Source organism: Heteronotia binoei, unplaced genomic scaffold, assembly GCF_032191835.1.
Source record: "Heteronotia binoei isolate CCM8104 ecotype False Entrance Well unplaced genomic scaffold, APGP_CSIRO_Hbin_v1 ptg001601l, whole genome shotgun sequence".
Lineage (NCBI taxonomy): Eukaryota > Metazoa > Chordata > Lepidosauria > Squamata > Gekkonidae > Heteronotia > Heteronotia binoei.
Genome location: NW_026800328.1, coordinates 40,793 through 50,647, shown reverse-complemented (window position 1 = coordinate 50,647; position 9,855 = coordinate 40,793). Strand labels below are relative to the sequence as shown.

The window sequence follows — 9,855 nt, the reverse complement described above, 5'->3', positions numbered from 1 at the left end:
GCTGGAGCTGGCTTTCAATGCTGGAACAAGATACTTCCTACAAGAAGGGGGAGGGACGGTGGCTCAGTGGCAGAGCATCTGCTTGGGAAGCAGAAGGTCCCAGGTTCAATCCCCAGCATCTCCAACTAAAAGGGTCCAGGCAAATAGGTGTGAATAACCTCAGCTTGAGACCCTGGAGAGCCATGAATGGGGCTGTGGCTCAGTGGTAGAGCATCTGCTTGGGAAGCAGAAGGTCCCAGGTTCAATCCCCGGCATCTCCAAAAAAGGGTCCAGGCAAATAGGCGTGAAAAACCTCAGCTTGAGACCCTGGAGAGCCGCTGCCAGTCTGAGGGGACAATACTGACTTTGATGGACCAAAGGTCTGATTCAGTATAAGGCAGCTTCATATGTTCATATGTTTGGCGAGGGACGGTGGCTCAATGGTAGAGCATCTGTTTGGGAAGCAGAAGGTCCCAGGTTCAATCCCCAGCATCTCCAACTAAAAGGGTCCAGGCAAATAGGTGTGAAAAACCTCAGCTTGAGACCCTGGAGAGCCATGAATGGGGCTGTGGCTCAGTGGTAGAGCATCTGCTTGGGAAGCAGAAGGTCCCAGGTTCAATCCCTGGCATCTCCAAAAAAGGGTCCAGGCAAATAGGTGCGAAAAACCTCAGCCTGAGACCCTGGAGAGCCGCTGCCAGTCAGAGAAGACAAGACTGACTTTGATGAACCAAAGGTCTGATTCAGTAGAAGGCAGCTTCATATGTTCAAGCTGCCCAGGGCTCAGCACAAGCTAGGTTAAAGAACTAACGAACTAGCAAAGGCTAGCGCTCACTTGAAGGCTTATATAAGGGAGCGGAGAACTTCACTTTTACCTGTAGCCATCGGGGCTTTTTTTTTTTTTTTGAGCAGGAACACACAGGAACATAGCTCAGAGGGTGTGGCCTAATATGTAAATGAGTTCCTGCTGGGCTTTTTCTACAAAAAAGCCCTGAGTGAAACAATGGTGATGTCAGAGGGTGTGAGCTAATATGTAAATGAGTTCCTGCTTAGCTTTTTCTAAAAAAACAAACCTGGTAGCCATACATATGAACATCTGAAGCTGCCTTCTACTGAATCAGACCCTCGGTCCATCGAAGTCAGCATTGCCTTCTCAGACTGGCAGCGGCTCTCCAGGGTCTCAAGCTGAGGTTTTCCATGCCTCCTTGCCTGGACCCTTTTTGGAGATGCCAGGGATTGAACCTGGGACCCTCCGCTTCCCAAGCAGATGCTCTACCACTGAGCCACCGTCCCTCCCCAAGGAGTGAAAGGATTGCCAATGAACATATGAAGCTGCCTTCTACTGAATCAGACCCTCGGTCCATCAAAGTCAGCATTGTCTTCTCAGACTGGCAGCGGCTCTCCAGGGTCTCAAGCTGAGGTTTTTTACGCTTATTTGCCTGGACCCTTTTTTGGAGATGCCAGGGATTGAACCTGGGACCTTCTGCTTCCCAAGCAGATGCTCTACCACTGAGCCACCATCCCTCCCCAAACATATGAACATATGAAGCTGCCTTATACTGAATCAGACCCTTGGTCCATCAAAGTCAGTTTTGTCTTCTCAGACTGGCAGGGGCTCTCCAGGGTCTCAAGCTGAGGTTTTTCACGCCTATTTGCCTGGACCCTTTTTTGGAGATGCCAGGGATTGAACCTGGGACCTTCTGCTTCCCAAGCAGATGCTCTGCCACTGAGCCACCGTCCCTCCCCCTTGGGTCAACCTCTGGCAGAGGTTGTCCTTGAAAGGGCAGCTGCTGTGAGAGCCCTCTCAGCCCCACCCTGGATCTTCATCCTGCAGACTTAGAATGTGGTGCACTGATCTCCTGGAGATGTGGGGGGCACTAGTGGCTGAAGAGACGGCTTGAATGCTTTGAATCTGCTCAAGGCTCTGGCTCTTGGATGGAAACCACTGGGGGTGGCTTTCTCCTGAAGATCCTCCGGGACAAGGAGACTTGGTGTAATGAGGGCCACAGGGGGCTTCTCTTCCCTCTTGGAATCTTCCTCTTTGGAGGACTCCAGTGGGGATGGGATGGGGTAGGCCCTGACACAATACTAGGGGAAATGAGCCAATGGTATAAGACAGGTTCCTATGGAGGATATGTCCTGCCTAAGACTCCATCCTGGTTTTCTCATAGTAAAAGATGGCCCCTCATTCAAAGCTTGCCTACGATGCGCTTTTTGTGCAGGCATGGTGAGGGACATTGCCCTTTTCTTGTCCAGGTGGAACATTCTGATACATTTAACTCAGTTTTCAGCCTAGCTAGATGCCTTCTTCCACAACATCATTCTCACACTGCAGCAAATGGCTTGAAATAGTACAGTCAATTTTTTTTAATCTCTGGCTGTATCAAATTGCTCTTGTTCAGGTCTCAGCATGTACAGACCACAAACAGTCACACAGGGCCAATGAGGATCAGTAATGCCCAATCCCAAATGTGTCAAAGGCCCCCTGGTACCTGCAAAAATAGCTTTTAACTAGCTTCACAATATTCACATTTCTGTATGTTCTCCCATTCAGGTTCTGAACACAGAATTCAGTATTCTTCAAACTTCAGCTTGTATTTCCACTCCCAGTTTTCTGGCCCTTAAAGTGGTCAAGATAGCTTGGAAAGTATGTGGGCAATTATGGGGAAATGCCAAAAGACAGAAAAGGGGAGCTTCTGGAGGTCAATTTAAGGATGGGGCTAAAATTGGGGAGGGATGGTGGCTCAGTGGTAGAGCATCTGCTTGGTAAGCAGAAGGTCCCAGGTTCAATTCCCAGCATCTCCAACTCAAAAGGGTCCAGGCAAGTAGGCGTGAAAAACCTCAGCTTGAGGCCCTGGAGAGCCGCTGCCAGTCTGAGTAGTCAATACTGACTTTGATGGACCAAAGGTCTGATTCCGTATAAGGCAGCTTCATATGTTCATGTTTGGGGAGGAACAGTGGCTCAGTGGTAGAGCATCTGCTTGGGAAGCAGAAGGTCCCAGGTTCAATTCCTGGCATCTCCAACTAAAAAGGGTCCAGGCAAGTAGGCGTGAAAAACCTCAGCTTGAGACCCTGGAGAGCCGCTGCCAGTCTGAGTAGACAGTACTGGCTTAAGGGGAGGGACGGTGGCTCTGTGGTAGAGCATCTGCTTGGTAAGCAGAAGGTCCCAGGTTCAATCCCTGGCATCTCCAAAAAAGGGTCCAGGCAAATAGGTGTCAAAAACCTCAGCTTGAGGCCCTGGAGAGCAGGGGAGGGATGGTGGCTCAGTGGTAGAGCATCTGCTTGGGAAGCAGAAGGTCCCAGGTTCAATCCCCGGCATCTCCAACTAAAAAGGGAAGTAGGCATGAAAAACCTCAGCTTGAGACCCTGGAGAGCCGCTGCCAGTCTGAGTAGACAATACTGACTTTGATGGACCGAGGGTCTGATTCAGTATAAGGCAGCTTCAGATGTTCATAATGTCAAACCGAACCATCTCAAGAAAATGTGTTTTCCAGCTGCGTAATGTGTTGTTAAGGGTACTGCACTAGATTTGTCACCTTTGTTTGCTTAGCTGTAAAGTATTTATTGACAGCAGCAACCAAAACCACGATAGGTGCAAGATCCAAGCAAGACTGTGTCATGACAATGCTTACCTGGGCCAAGTCCATAGCCCACTCCCAAGTGCTTGAGGCAGAGCGTGTTAAGAGTTCTCACGAAACCCCATTTTTGCAGTCCACAGTGGCCCCAAGGAACTCCCCATCCTGACCAGCATTCCAGCCGTTTTCACTCCAAACCCTGGAATAGTAATCAATTCTGAGAAAACAGGTAAGTGCTTCCCAAATTCTATTTCTAAGAAAGAGCTATTTCTAGTGGTCAGAGTGGTAGTGCTGGTGTTGCCTTCTCCCCTGCAGTCACGGAATGCTTCCTAAATTGCAAATCTCAGGCACGAGTGGACTTCTACCAGACGCAGAACACACACAGGCATGCAAAACGCCACTTGCACAAATAGTCACCACGTCCTAACAGCCCTACATGGCCCAGAATCAGGGTACCTGAAGGACCACTTACTCCCAGAAGAATGTCTCCAGTAATTAAGAGTTTCATCGGCAGTCCTACTCCGTAGATTTCTATGGTTTGAAATAAAGGCTACGAGAGGCAGGGTCTTTTTTTTTCTGGGGCTCTGAAGAAGAAGACAACTGCAGATTTATACCCCACCCTTCTCTCTGAATCAGAGACTCAGAGCGACTTACAATCGCCTTTATCTTCTTCCCCCACAACAGACACCCTGTGAGGTAGGTGGGACTGAGAAAGCTCTCACCGAAGCTGCCCTTTAAAGGATAGCCTCTGCCAGAGCTATGGCAGACCCAAGGCTATTCCAGCAGCTGCAAGTGGAGAAGAGGGGAATCAAACCCAGTTCTCCCAGATGAGAGTCCGCACACTTAACCACTACACCAAAATGGCTCCTGGGTTGTGGCATACCCTTCCTACAACTCGTTCGGGCTCCAGTTTAAGCATTTTCTTTTACTGACGTTTGATATAAAGCTTGTTGGCCAGCCTTCTGAATAGCACCTGTGAATACTGTCTGGGGAACACCAGGCACAGGGGCTGTGTGCAGAAACACCCTGGTGTGAGCTCTGACATGTCCTGCTAATGCAGGGATCCCACAGTGCCTGCAAACTGTTTTTAGAAAGTGGATGGGGCCAGGTGGGGCTTTTGCCCAGCAAGCCTTCTGATTGGCCATTGAAAATTCAATTAGGGTTTGTAGAATCTTTCGGGATCAAGTGCCGTGTTCTACTGGAGAAAGTTTTCCATCCAGACGTTTCGTTCTCAGCTGCGGAGAACATTCTCAGTGGCGTTGCAGCCGGAGCAGGCGCTCAGACCTTCTTGGCTGCTGTGCATTGAGTGGGAAAATTCAATTGGCTGTGCAGATTTTTTTGAAATGCTGCTTTGGCAGAAAATGCCACCGCGGTACAAGGATCTTCATTGTGTGACAGAAGGTAAGCTGCTGCAACCATTGTGTGGCTGGATCCACCTCCTGTGGAAGCCATTTTGTGGCTGTGTCCATCATAAAAGGTGCAAGCAGCAGTCATTTCCGACTCTAGGGTGACATTTCATCATGGCATTTTCACGGCAGACTTTTCAAGGGGTGGTTTGGCATTGCCTTCCCCAGTCATCTACACTTTACCCTCAGCAGGCTGGGTACTCATTTTACCGACCTCAGAAGGATGGAAGGCTGAGTCAACCTGGAGACAGCTACCTGAACTCAGCTTCTGCCGGGATCAAACTCAGGTCGTGAGCAGAGCTTAGGACTGCAGTACTGCAGCTTTAACATTTTGTGCCACAGGACATAATACTCTGTCAAAATTCTAAAGGTGCCCACAGGCTCAAAAAGTTTGGGGACCCCTGTGCTAGAGAACCTCAGGCATGGTCTACACATGTGACAGAAACCTGGGGTGGTCATATAGACTGCAGTACTGCTGAACTCAGCATGGGTCCCTTGTCATGCCACTGACTGTCTGGGGGAAGTGCTTCTCTGCACTTGCAGAGGACGCTACTTTACTTTTGGGGAGATTTAAACTCCCCGTATAGATAATTTTTTAAAAAAAATTTCGATTTTTATGCAAACCTGGGGAGTGCCCAAAGTTTTGCAGAAAAATCTCCATGTTGCCCTGATCTGCAGATTTCGCTAGCAGCAAATAGGGGTCACAACCGGCTAACAGTATATAGGTAATTTAGCTTCATTAGCTACAAAACCTGGCCATATTTAATGGTTTTGATGTGGTTTTCAAAATTAGTTTTGGTACACCACCTCAAACACTTAAACCAGTCCATCTAAAGAGTCACTCAACACTAGGGTTGCCAAGTCCAATTCAAGAAATATCTGGGGACTTTGGAGGTGGAGCCAGGAGACATTAGGGGTGGAGCCAAGATCAAGGCTGTGACAAACATCATTGAACTCCAAAGGGAGTTCTGGCCCTCACATTTAAAGGGGCGGCACACCTTTTCAATGCCTTCCTTCCATAGGAAATAATGAACGATAGGGGCACCTTCTTTTTGGGCTCATAGAATTGGACTTCCTGGTCCAATCTTTTTGAAACTTGGGGGGTATTTTGGGGAGAGGCACTAGATGCTATACTGAAAATTTGGTGCCTCTACCCCAAAAGACAGCCCCCCCAGAGCCTCAGATACCCGCAGATCAATTCTCCATGATTTTCTATAGGAATAAATCTCCATAGGGAATAATAGAGTTCCCAGCAGACATTTCCCTCCCCTCCCCCCGCTGTCTGACGACCCTGAAGTGGGGAGAGGGTCTCCAAACAGGGGGATCCCCTGCCCCCACCTGGGGATTGGCAACCCTACTCAACACAGAACTGCAAAGTGTTCTGTGTACTGCAATTCACAAGCATGGATAGGAGCATCTCTCACGCATCGCTCACTCAGGGGTGCAACATGATACAACCCTGTGACTACATCTGGCTTACAAAGACACCACTATCTCCTGTGCCTAGTTAGACACACGCTGATGAGCACCCTTTCCTGTTCGGCAGGATGGATTTATATTTCTCACCAGTCATTTCCCTTGCCTTGAACATTAAATCAAATATACCCAGCCAGTCCTGAGTGTATACATAGCCGGCATCAAATCCAAGCCTGGTCAAGCAGGGTAGAGAAGTCCGAGACAGGCCAGAGGTCAGGTAACCTCGGGGCCAGAGAGAGACAAGAGGTCCACAGGGCCCAGTAGAAGCTATATCAGGACCAGGACGCAAGATGCATAAGGGGCATTTCAAGGTTTAGCAGAAGTGCTGTCCAAGGCAAATCGGTATTTTACATCATTTTAAATGGCAAACAGATAATTTATGAGGATCAAACTGACTCAGTAGAGTCCACATGGGTTCAGAAACTTGAGAGTGAGCAATGCGTGGGCACTGGCAAATGTTCACAGCCAACTGTGCTATTGTACATAGAGTTAAACCCCTCCAAGCTTAGAATGGGATGCTCTGCAGCTGGACATGATTTCTAGATGTCATATCCCTGACAGCCTGCAAACAAATAGAGTTCCATTACTTTGTACAGAATTATAGAATCGCGGAGTTGGAAGGGTCCAAACAGGCCATCTAGTACGATGCTCGGCTCGATGCAGGATCAGCCGAGCCCTAGACCATCTCTGACACGTGTTTACAATGATAGGAATAATTGCGTTTTACTTTGATGCATAAAGTATTTGGGAAGCAGAATATGCAATGAATAAATCTGGTTGATCTGATTTTTTTTTTTAAATAACCCAAAATAACAGACACCTGAATACAAATTTGTGGAAAACCTTGCAAGTTATACAAACCAACCAATATTTCCCATTTTACATTCTTTAGAGTTTTAAACTTGTTCCATGACCCAGTCACCATGGTTTCCAAGGTGGCTGAAGACTTAGAAAAATACGTGCACCGGAGAGGGGTTTCATTCTATGGTTCTTAACTTTTAGTCCACTACCCCTACCACTATCCCAGTTAAAAAAAATATTAGAACATCAGAACACAGATCCGAAGCATAGAATTAATTAGACTTGTGCCCAGTAGGTCATCAGCCAACTCCTTAATATTAGGTTCAATTCCTATTTGCTACATGCTGTTTTAATGGCCTGGAACAGAACTCTAGGATTTTCCATTTTTTTCTGACACCTCTCTTCTTTTATCCAGGTCCTCCGCTACTGGTGATGTTGCTGATTGGGGGCTTTGTGCTCATTTCCTCTGCTCTACTTCTGCTGGGTTTCCTCTGCCTTAAGAAGAGGTAAGCAAATTTCCCCTTCCTTGGGCCAGCAGATGCAAGGGGGAATCTCCTTGGCAGGAGGGAGACTTCACAAGGAGCACCGTGCATCCTTCTTAGAATCTCCTGCTGATATGAACACAAGAGGAATGCCAAATTTGGAGCAAAGAAGGATTCAACCCCAAAAGTCTCCACAAAGAGGCTGATATTGATATATTTGTAAAGTTTACATGCCATCTCTATAGGGACCTGCTCAAAGCAACTCACAAAGTAAAAACAATACAATAAAATCATTTTAAAAGAATTATTAATGTCAAAACAAACAATAAGAATGGTGTGTGTAAATATAAAAACAGCACGAAACAAGATTTAATAGCTTAAAACACTATCTGCCAAACGGTTCTTGGGCTAAAAGCAGGCCATAAAACAGCTTAGAAAGAGAGAACCCCTCAGTTTAGGGTTGCCAATCCCCAGGTGGGGGCAGGGGATCCCCCGGTTTGGAGGCCCTCCCCCCGCTTCAGGGTCGTCAGAAAGCGGGAGGAGGGGAGGGGAATGTCTGCTGGGAACTCTGTTATTCCCTATGGAGATTTATTCCCATAGAAAATCATGGGGAATTGATCCGCGGGTATCTGAGGCTCTGGAGGGGGGCTGTTTTTTGGGGTAGAGGCACCAAATTTTCAGTATAGCATCTAGTGCCTCTCCCCAAAATACCCCCCAAATTTCAAAAAGATTTGACCAGGGGGTCCAATTCTATGAGCCCCAAAAGAAGGTGCCCCTATCGTTCATTATTTCCTATGGAAGGAAGGAATTGAAAAGGTGTGCTGTCCCTTTAAATGTGAGGGCCAGAACTCCCTTTGGAGTTCAATTATGCTTGTCACAGCCTTGATATTGGCTCCACCCCTAATGCCTCCTGGCTCCACCCCTAAAGTCTCCTGGCTCCACCCCCAAAGTCCCCAGATATTTTTTGAATTGGACTTGGCAACCCTACCTCAGTTAAAAGCCTGAGTAAAAGAAATGTCTGGGGTTTGTAACTAAAGGACAGTAAAGCAGGTGTCACATGAGCTTCAGGTGGGAGGGCATTCCAAAGGCAAGGTGCCATTACCGAGAATGCACCATTTCTGATTGCTAACCACCTCACTTCTGCAGGTGGAGACAAACAGTGCAGCATAGGAAGAAGACACATTGTGACATTTCTCTCGGGAGCGTATGCCTTGTGAGCCCACATCACCCTAGACCTAGACTGCAGTTACCTCCATGAAGATTCTCACCACAAGTAGATTGCCTCCAACCCCATTTAAAAATAAGGATGCAAGAACCATTGGGCAGCCATTAAGGAATACATTGCATTTCATGCCCCAAATGTGCACAAGGCATTGTCTATTTTATTGCACCCTTGGTGCAAACTGTTTGGATGTCACTCAGCAGCCCTGTGGGCTTCTGCACACTGAAATTTAGAAGTGGCGTTCATACACAAATCAGTATTGTATTATTACGCCATGTGCGGGCAGGGAAGGGGCTTTCTGAATCCTCTGTGCAATAATCCACTCAGTCTTCTCTCTCCCGTGGCAGGAAGACAGCGGTTGATCAGGACTGCGGCCTTGTAAAAGGTAAACCATCCAACAGCACACATAGGAACACCAAATGTGTAATTTGGCCATTAACGGTGACTATGGGGGGGGGGGGAATAGATCAGGACCATAGGGCTGGGGAAGGGGTTATCTTTTTAGTCAAACTATTTCCCTGATCAAAAATGCCTCTTCTCTGAGCTGCTTTACAACCCAGTAGGTGAAAAACAGTCAGAATCTTTTTTGCCTCCTCAGGCTTAAAGGAGTGTGGCACAGAAGGATCTGTGACTGCACAAATGATAGGTAGAACAGTTTAAACTTCTCTTCCCCAGCATTGCAGCACTGATATACACTTTCCATATGTTTCACGGAGAGCCACATTCGCAATTACTATATAAAAAACAGCCATGTTACTACTGTATACCCTGTCTACCAACCCAAGCACACACATACCATGATTATTAAATATATAAGAATTACCTTTCTAACTTCCTCAGAGTACTTCTCAGCATGTAGGGTTGTCTCTCTCCACTACTGCTGAGTCTTAGCCAGCCTTCGTGTTTCTGGAGGGTGG

The 9,855-nt window shown here is 47.4% G+C and overlaps 1 long non-coding RNA gene and 1 other non-coding gene across 2 annotated transcripts; both read left to right on the top strand.

The window, feature by feature from the left end:
* The first annotated feature begins 541 nt into the window (after window positions 1–541).
* On the top strand, window positions 542–613 carry TRNAP-GGG (transfer RNA proline (anticodon GGG)). The gene has a single exon. It is a non-coding gene; the product is annotated as a tRNA-Pro (tRNA).
* Window positions 614–3,682: 3,069 nt separating this feature from the next.
* On the top strand, window positions 3,683–9,342 carry LOC132565769 (uncharacterized). Its single transcript, XR_009554938.1, has 3 exons — window positions 3,683–3,780; window positions 7,650–7,740; window positions 9,286–9,342. It is a non-coding gene; the product is annotated as an uncharacterized LOC132565769 (long non-coding RNA).
* Window positions 9,343–9,855: the final 513 nt, after the last annotated feature.